The following is a 9962-nucleotide window of genomic DNA, read 5'->3' as shown; positions in this document are numbered from 1 at the left end:
GGTGCTGGGAGGAGAGTGCAGCCCTTTATAACCAATATCCCAGAGCCTGCAGGCTCCCAAAGAACATTTGGAAAACAAAGTTTTAATTTCAGTAGTTCACCTCTTAAACTTTATGGTGTTGTTTGAGTTTTAAAAAGCTTTGATATGTGTCATGCAAACTGTAAGATGATTAAAAGGTTGTTTCATTTTTTCAGGGTGTATTGTAAAGTAAGCACCCTAATGGAGGATTTTATCCTTGAATTGTTATGTTATCTGGGCATAGCAGACAGCTTGAGTTTCTTTTTAAACTTCCCTCTCATTTATGGCTTTATTTTGGGTTTTGTGGGTTTTTTTTCTTGTTTCTGGGGTGGGTGGGGGTGGTTGGTAGGGGTTTTTAGGAGGTTTGGGGGTTGGTTGCTGGTTGGTTGGGTTTGCTAGGGGGATTTGTTAGTGTTGTCTGGTTGGTTTGGGTTTGTTTTAAAGGTAGTAGGGTTTGATTGATCTCAGAATGTAATTAACAAAAAATGTTTACCATAGCAGGTGCATAAATTTGCTCATGCAGAGTTTAATGCCCAGGTCTCACTAAATTTCAGCTAGACTGCACATGAATTAGCTTTTATACTGACACTAGAAAAAGTCCCACACTGGTTTTTAAAAATATTTCCTCCTCAGTAATGAGTGCAAGAGAAACTTATTGCTTGAGACTTTTAGACAACTCTGTCTCTAATTGTCATTACTGCCAGTGATGCTTTGAAACTCAGCTCCAAGTTTATCATATAACATTTGGTATCAGCTGTAAAATTCTCCAATGTTTGATTGAATGGCAAATGTTATTATCCTCCCAAAAGGTTTTAATTAAGATGTTTGGAGGCCAAACAGCTGTGCATGGAAATGCTTACTTCAGCTGAAAAAATCAAACTTTGGAACCCATAGTTTCAAATACTTAATTTATATTCCTTATCTTCTGCTTATTATAGAAATCTAAATTAATGGAACTATTGGAAATTGGAGACACACTTCTGTTGGTACAAACTGGGGAGCTGGGAATAAAAATGAGCACAGGATTCATCCCTTTGTATTTGCAGAACATCTGATTGCTACACCTTGGCACAAGCATCTCAACCAGAGAGGATTGAGCCTGGGGGGAATAAAGCTGAAAAATCAGGAAGATTTGAAGTAGCACATGACTCAGAATTTCTCTAAATTAAAGATAGAAAATTCCTAGGAAATCAGACTTAAATCCATAATATCAAAGTGTAGGGCATTTAGTGATCCCTTATGCTAAAATTTTTGGAATGTAGATAATTTTTCTGTAAGGGTTGTGTCTGTCCCTCACTCAGTTTTATTTATGACTGAAGTTGATGGGGCGTGGGTATCAAGCTTTAGGAACTTATTTTTTTGTGGAGGGGCAGGGAAGAATGTTGTTTCTGTGGAGTTTTTTGGTGTTTGTTTGGCTTTTTTAAAATCTCATCAAATTCTACTTCCTTCCTTGAAGATGAACTGTACAACGTGCATGTAATGGGCTCTATTTTGTTAAGAATTAAAGTTTTCTGGGAGATTTTTTGCAAAAATTCCCTAGTATATAATTCTTGCAGCATAAAAATATAAATGGGACTATAAAAATCTTCAAAGCAAAACAATCTTCTGCCTGCACTATAAATCAAAGCAGACTGGGGGGCTCCTAGAAGCCCAGCAACTGTTGGACAAAATTACTTTAATTTTTTTCTACTTTGCTGATTGAATGGGTTTGAAAGTTGGGAGTAACCTTGAAGACTGAGCAGAGAAATTCAGTATTCTGTGCCCACCAAAGGAGATAGAAATGTCCAAGGCCAGGGACTGAGCTGCCTTTTAGCAGATGTCTTGTTGTACAGGCAGATTCTTGTAGATCCTGCTAGGGTGTGACAGCGAAAGTAGATACTGAAATAGTCATGAGCACCCTTCCCGGTGCTTTCATCCTCTCTGTTCCTGTCTCACCTCCTTCCAGAAATAAATTAACAGAAGAACTGTGTATGCTACCTCTGTAAATTAAAAAAATAATAGCTGGACCATTTTAAGAGCCTCTTTCCTGGCAGGCATATCTTGTCTGTCATAGGAAACTAATTCAGAGGCACAGTGGGTTTCCAGCCATTAGCAGATGTTGTAGGTTACATTCCATTCACTACCCTTGGAAAAAATACCCAGCATGTATTCTAACAAAAGAGAACTGTGCCTCTTGGGAAATGGCTATAGAACTCCTGCTTCAAAATGTTTTCCAAAAAGGAAGGGATGCAAGAAATCTTCTTGTACTGGGAGGGTAAGAAAGAAAATGTTCACACCAGGTTCACTTTCCAATATGCAAGAGCAATTTCCCAAACTGAAAGAAAAATTCCAGTGTCAATAAAATAAATACTATCTTTTTTGTGCCAGTGTCTTTCAACTGAATTTCAGGGTATGCTTGCTTTCTTCCCTGCTGTGCTCCCCTGCAACTCCCATAGCTCTTATCTTGCACACAGAATAGAAATCAAATTCATGGGGCTATTCTCTCCTCATCTTTCTCTCTCCTGTAGTGCTGGTGTATCCTTAGAAGATGGAGGAGAGGATTTCCCCTTCAGTTCTCTTGAGTTCAGGCAGTAATGCTGGCATTACCACTATGCTCAAAACCCAGCAAAATGGTGATACCCGGGAGACTGAAGGCACACTGGCAGTCAAGAGAAGTGTCAGTCCTGCTCTTCTGCAGAGTGTAGCTGAGGGCAGAAGTGACCAGGTGTCCCAGGACTGGTGACACCATGGAGGGGACTGCACTTTGGCAAGAGAACAGCTCTGCTCTCCCTCCCCAAGTGTGAGCAAGCCCCAGGTAAATCTTCCGTCACTTGCAGCATAGGGCTGAGGGTACAGTTTAGTACCAAGAAAAGAAGGCTCAAGGGAGACCTTATTCCTCTCTACAACTACCTGAAAGCTTGTGGCAAGCTGGAGGTTGGTCTTTTTTCTCAGGAAACCAAGCAGGACAAGAGGAAATGGCCTCACCTTGTACCAGGGGATGTTCAGCTTAGATATTAGGAAAAATTTATTCAGTGAGAGAGTGAAGAATTGGAATGGGCTGCCCAGGAGTCCACATCCCTGGGAGTGTTTAAAGAAACCAGTAGCAGTGGCACATGACAACATGGCTTAGTAGGCATGGTGGCATTTGTTTGAAGGTTGATGATCTTGGAGGTTTTTCCCAACCTCAGTGATTCTTGTTTTCTATAACTCCTTTCAGTTGGAGCTGCCAGGTCCCCCTGCACCACCAAACTGATTTCAGGCACACAGAGGGGAGGTGAGAATAAAACCCTGCATGCTGTTAGGATCTGTAGTTCTGGGAAGCTGTTGGGATTTTCTGGAGGGCATGCTGTACTGTTGGGGGTCCCAGAGGAGCCTCACTAAGGTATCAGACCCCATTATGTGCAAGCAATATTTCCAACACTTGCAGCAGAAATCTCAGTGTGCAATAACTGGGAATTATGACCCTCGGGGTGGAAAGCAAACTGCTGTGTTGTTATGGGAGGAGGTAATGGATGTTGCCTCAGTTTCTGTGCTCTGTGCCTGGATCACAGAGCGCAGAGGAGCAGGGAGCCCCCCGTGCTGTTGCTGCTCTCCCTGAAAGGGACAATGGGGTCTGGCCCTTGCTGCCCTTGGTGGCTCAGGGGTGGTGTTTGTGGAGCACCTGGCAGAGAGCTGGGGCACCCTGATGTTCATTCTCTGTCTCTGCCCTGTCATGTGCTCTTTTTGTAGTTTTGCATATTTAACAGTCTGGGCTTGATCTTAAGACTTCACAGTGATGTGAAGAGTGATTAGAAAATTATGTTTTCGCAAAGTTATATGATCTGCTTTGGTAGTGTTATAGTTACCACACAATATTACCACTAAGGATTATGCAACAAGGCACTTAACAGAGCAGACTGAATAATCAGATATCCAGATTTCCAAAGGCTTACTGATCAGCTAAGATAATACAGCTAAAGACTTGAAATTAAAAATCAGCCTCCTCATTTCTTATATTAGCAAAAGTTATAGTGTAAATCAAAAATACACTTACAAAAACATAAGATTTTTAAACCCAGAGAAAGCCATTTCAATAAGAATCATTCTCTGTCTGGAAGACTGAATAGGAACTGCAAACTATTCTTTTCTGAAAGTGGTGGGACAAAAATATTGGAATAAGCTTTTCATTGTCCTCAAGTTTGTATGTGACTGCACTGAACTACTCTTCCAACAGAAGATAAAGGCTGTTCATTTCTCCAAGGTGGTCATTTGAATTAAAAAAAATAAAAAAGAACAGGAAAATTAACCAAAACCTAAAATACAACCATAATTTACAATGAATGCGTCTGTGTAGTGCCCAGTGAGCATATCATGGCAGAGTACTTTGAGCCACAGATAGCAGGTTAAAAAATATGTGTGGTATTGAGCTTTCTTTCCAATTCCCAAATTTGAAACCAATGTATGTAGATGAAAATCATATGAGACCAAAATGTCTTTTTTTCTCCCTTTTTAAATAAAAATTGATTTGCAATATCCAAAATCAGATGAAGATGTTAGATATGGATGATTTCCATTTTCCTACAGAATTAATATGTTCTATTTTACGAATATTTATTTTCTGAGATTATTCAGAAGCAAAGACATATTTTTAGAGGAGTAAAAACTTCTGCTAAACATGGGAAATATCTTTCCTGTTCTCCATTTTATCTACAGGAAAGCTTACTATGGCAGCTGCCCAATTTAAGTAATAAGACATTTTGAGGTGGTCTGAATTTGGGATCATATAAAGTTTAAAATTAGAGCTTAGACAGTATCCAAGTTGGTTTTTTTTAAGGTACATTTTTAAGAAGAAATCTCAAATATAGAATACCTTAAGAGCTAATTTTATACAATGGTCTTTGTTATCTAGTTAGGCTTCTGTCCCTAATAAGAGGAAGTGGGCAAATATCCTGTATGTTACAGGGATGTGTCCCTTCTAGTTATACAGTTTCACCTCTAGTTCTGAACTGCTTCCTTTAAGGCTCTTGCACTGATAGCCCTGCTCTTTTTGCTTTTATCTGCAGTGCTCTTAGAAAGAAATAAAGAATCTTCATAATGTGAGAGAAGCTTGAACTGGTGACAGGCAGTGAGGGCAGGGGGTGGGTGCTGGGGTCCCTGTGCTCCCTGCAGAGCCTGGGGACACAGAGGGGTTGGGAATGCTGGGCACAGTCAGGAGGTCCCTTCTGAGCGAGCCCGTTCCATCTGTGCCCCTGTGAAAGGGCTGAAATGTGCACTTGCCACATCTTCGTGCTTCAGTACCAGCACATTGACCTCTTTGGGTATAACACAGGGGACACTTGCTGATTATGTGGTGTTGTTCCTGTTAAAGCCCTTGCATAGGAGGTCTAAAGGAAATTGGCATAGAAGCAGCAGGAATTGAGATTCAGCTTAGCCTGCCCAACTTATAATCATCATCATCTTGTGTATGTTAATGTTATGCACAATTCTACTTAAAAAGTAATAGTGTTCCTGATAATGTCCACTTTTGTTGGAAACTGTGAAGACTGACATGCAACATGCTTGATTTACTGAATAGCATTTTGCTAATTTATTATAAGATATAGCATATTCAGAGGTTATGCCTCTATTATTAGTTCAGTAAGAAGTATATTCTTATGCAGTTAGTATAAAGATGACCATTTCTTACTGTTGTGAGTACTTGCCCTCAGAATGTAACTGCTGCTCTTCCTCCTTTCTGTGACATTTCTCTTGATGGGCAGAATGCTGCTGTGGATACTAAAATAGCTCAGAGCCAGAAAACACCCTACAGGTTTAATAAGAAAAACACGCTTTGAAAGCTGAAGCACTGGGACGAGTACTGCCAGGTGCAAGTGCTTCTATGCTCATGTATTCTTAAGGTTAAACAAACCCATAATCTGTGCTGCAGACCCCATCTTGGTCATCTTGGCTATGCTGCACTCATTCCATTGTGTCACTGTCTGAGAAGCTCAGCTCTGGACAAAATATCCCAGCCGAAGTCTCACAAGTACCAATCAGGAGGTAAAACCCCTCAATATATCAGTCACTACTCCCATTTCTGTACCATCTGCAAACTGGGTGTGCTCTTGCTCACCATGCAAGGTGTTAATAAAAAAAACTTGAGAAATGTTGGCCTGGTATTGAAGTGTCAATCTCTGAGAGGTCCCACCAGCAACTGGCCACCAGCTGGACTTCAGCTTCACTGTTCTTTTCTCTCTTCTTGTGATTAGAAATGGCTTTGAGGAAGAATTGCTGCATCATTTTCCCACAGATTGATGTTTTCTATAACTTCCTCCTTTTCCTTAAAAATGGGTTACATGCCTTTCTCCAGTCACAGGGAAGTCCCTGAGCACCACAGCCTATGAAAGTCTGCTTCCTTGGGACCTTCAGCTGCACCCCATCTGTTTGCATGGATTTGTACAGTTCAGTCCTGCCAATGGCCTTATTCATTAGAGAAACACAGGATTTACAGTGTGATGGAAATGCAGTGATCCAAAACATTGTTAAAGCTTCTGATGCTGCAAATAGGATTTCTTTTTTTAATCACTTGTGTTGCATCAGCTTGTGCTTTGACAGATGGTTGAGCATCCCATAAGAGTAAAATAGAATATTGGGAATATGTCTTTATCGATACCAAAGTCTAGTAAACAACCTTCTGTTTCCCACATCCTCTGGAAAATGTCAGGCTTAGTTTACTTATATCTTGTAATGCTGTTGCAGATAGAAATGTGTGAATGACTGCTCCTGTTAATGGACAAGATAAATAAGGATTACTGTGTGGCTAACTGACAGACATGAGAAAACTAGCTTTGCTGAATCCTTGCTCAATGCTTTTTCATAGGAAATATTTTCTGCTTGTTTTGAACAAAAGTTTGGCTGGCCCAGGGAGCTGGTAATGTTATTCCACATCTTTTCCTTAAATCACTACTTACAGGCCAAACTGGCAAAGCAGTAACTCTGAGGTTTTGCTCTCTAAAGACTGATTGATGGCCTGTGTGAAATAAGTTTTTTCTCTCAGTATAGTTACAATGGAAGAGATTCATGTCATAAAAACCAGCATCACAGTGTATTGTCTCTGTGGAAATTTGACAAGAAAGTGAGGACTGATAGAGTTTGGAAATGAATTACCTTTCTGCTCTAGAAGATCTTCTCTTAAAACATGAAATGGTGAAAAGGCATCAGTGATACCTTAGTGATCATCTTTGTATTTGCATCAGGATAACCATCAGAATATTTTTTGCTATTTCTTCTGTTCTTTAAAACTATGTTAGCAATGATAAATTCATCCAAATTTCAATATCAAAGGGACAAGATTGTACCAGATGAAAAGGAAGTTAATGAACAAATGCTTCTATTCATTGCATGTGTTATTTTTAGAGCTGATTGGAAGGGGTGGTTGGGGGATATTTGTTTGTTTCAGGGGATTTTTTTCCCCTTTATTCCTATTGTCATCAGTAGACAGAAAATTAGTTAAAGATAAGAAATGCATTATCCCTTCAGCACTGCCCGGTGTCCATCCTCTGTCCCAACAGCTGCACCAGTGCACACCAACTCCCAGCCCTTCCATGACTCCTGCAGCTGGTTCCAAATGGAAATGGCTGTATTCAAGCCCATTGTTGTGCACTGATGACAGGTCCATATTGCACTGCTGTAGAAAGAGAATATGATTCCTTGCTGTGCCTTCAGATATTACAAATGTGCTGCTGTATAAAGGTGAGATAATCCTGAATTTTCCCTCTCTTCTGCAAGCCCTAGTGCACCATATGCTGAAGGATACTGCATTTTAAGTTAATAATGAGATATAGCATAATAAGGTCAAAGCAGTGATGATCAAACTGAACATATGCTGTGGCATATTCCTACTAAATGAAGACCTCCAACTATTGATACTGTTACCATGGCAGAAATATTTTTTCCTGACAGAAGAAAATCTGAAAAACGGGCTCCAGAAAGTGGGTGTCAGATGATCTCTAAATGCCTTCAGTATTAGTTAATATTTTCATCAATAAACTGGAAAAGAGGTAGAACAGCAGCCTGATGGAGTTCAATGACCTGTTGAGAAAGTTTTATATCTGGGAAATATTGCAGCTTAATGTGGGAATGGGTAACATAAAAAGAAATCCAGGAGGAAAAAAAAAAAGAGAGAAGTATGCCAAGAACTTACTGGTGGAAAGACCAGATTTTCTCCCTCTTTTATAGGACAGAATACAACGTTGCTTCTTTGACCACTGGCATCCTCTGTATTCGGGGGTAAATGCAAGAAGAAGCAAAGTGGAAATTTTACCCAACAGCATAATTTCAGCTGTATTCAGTTGTTTGAGGGCTCACCATACTAGAATATTTTGATTCAGGAAAACCCTGCCATTAAAAAACTACCAGGAATATTGCAAAACAGTTTGGCTCCATCAATGCTATTTGATAGGGATATAGTGTGGAGCCAACCCCTCTTCACAGAGCAGTTTCCTCAGGCAAGATTTCTCTCTTACTGCATGTGTTCAGTCAGGTGTTCTTTCACCAGATGTTCCTAATTTTATTCACACTAGTGCATCAAACACAAAGGTTTCCATGTAACCCCTTCAGTGAGTGCACAGACTATCACAGAGGACCACATAAAAGCAAGCAAAGATAAAAACCTCATACATATACAATGGTGACTTATAGCTAAATTAATTATATTTCCTATGTAAATAAAACGTGCTCCTCAGCTGGGATTCGCTAATTAAAGTGTTGAAAGACAGGGCAGTTACAGAGATTTGACTTAAAAATAAATAGGAATTGCTTCTAAATGACTAGACTTTTTAGGGATCTGGCCCATTTTAAAATGGTTGTGGGAAATTGCACAACTAAGATAAGCAATGAAAAAATATTTCTACAAGACTGTTAGATGCATGGAACATTCTTTTTTAAATTTATTTTGTTTTTGCTATAAGTGATATTTATGCATGTCAATTGGCACTATATTTTTTAATATACTTATTTCCTTTAAGTCAAAATCAACATTTGCAATCAGGTTCCTTTTAGTTATCCAAAGTGTCTGCCTGTAAATACATTCTTTTAAATCTGAGGTAGTTATATGGTGGTAGGTAGGTGTAAAAGAGAAACTTTATTGGCAATCAGGTGACCGCCAACAGGAAGAAATGATGATTTGAGGCTCCAGATCAGAAGGCTGAAGGAAGCTTTATCAAAACTATACTATAATACATTAAGATACTATTTAAAGATATACTATCCTATTCTACAACCTTACTTCTTACTTACCTAACTAACTAAACCCATGACTCTCTGCTGAGAGAGACACAGCTGGATCCGAGCCACAGCTGGGTCCCATTGGTCACTGACCCCAAACAACCTTCACCAGAATCCAACCCAGCCATCACTGCAGGTGAACAATCTCCAGACCACATTCCACATGGGGAAAACAAAGGAGCAGAGAGAAAGATTGTTTTCTCTTCTCTCTGTGCTTCTCCTGAGAGACAGAATTATGTCTCTCTGTCCTGAGAATATGAATGCCACAAAATTTAACTGCAAATTTTTGAAGCCCAGCACATGGCCTGGAACTCACACCTCCTCACGTGCATTCTCCCAAAATGCCAGGTGCCATTGCACTGTTTGTAACCTCAGACACCTTTGGATAAGAAGTGCCTTTTGGGTAGTGCTGTTTGCTCACACTGTTCTCTGCCCAAACAGAGTTTTGTGAATTGTCACGTTTGGTTGTGCTCTGTTGCTTTGTGTCAGGAGAGCAGGGCTGTGGGGCAGCAGAGCTGGTGTTTGATGAGCAGCCCTGCTGTCCTGGGAGTGCCATTAGTGCCTCCATGTGTGGTGAGTATTTAGCAAGTACCTGCACAACAGAGGTTCCCAAGGAGAGGTTTTCTTTGATTTCCTTGCTGTGTTTCTGTCCTCTGTCTTACAGTCTGGGGTTCAAGAGATAATTCCCATTCTGTCTGCATATACTGCTTTAGACACTGTCT

Source organism: Lonchura striata, chromosome 4A (assembly GCF_050655825.1).
Source record: "Lonchura striata isolate lonStrDom1 chromosome 4A, ASM5065582v1, whole genome shotgun sequence".
NCBI lineage: Eukaryota > Metazoa > Chordata > Aves > Passeriformes > Estrildidae > Lonchura > Lonchura striata.
Note: the sequence above shows the minus strand (reverse complement) of the source record.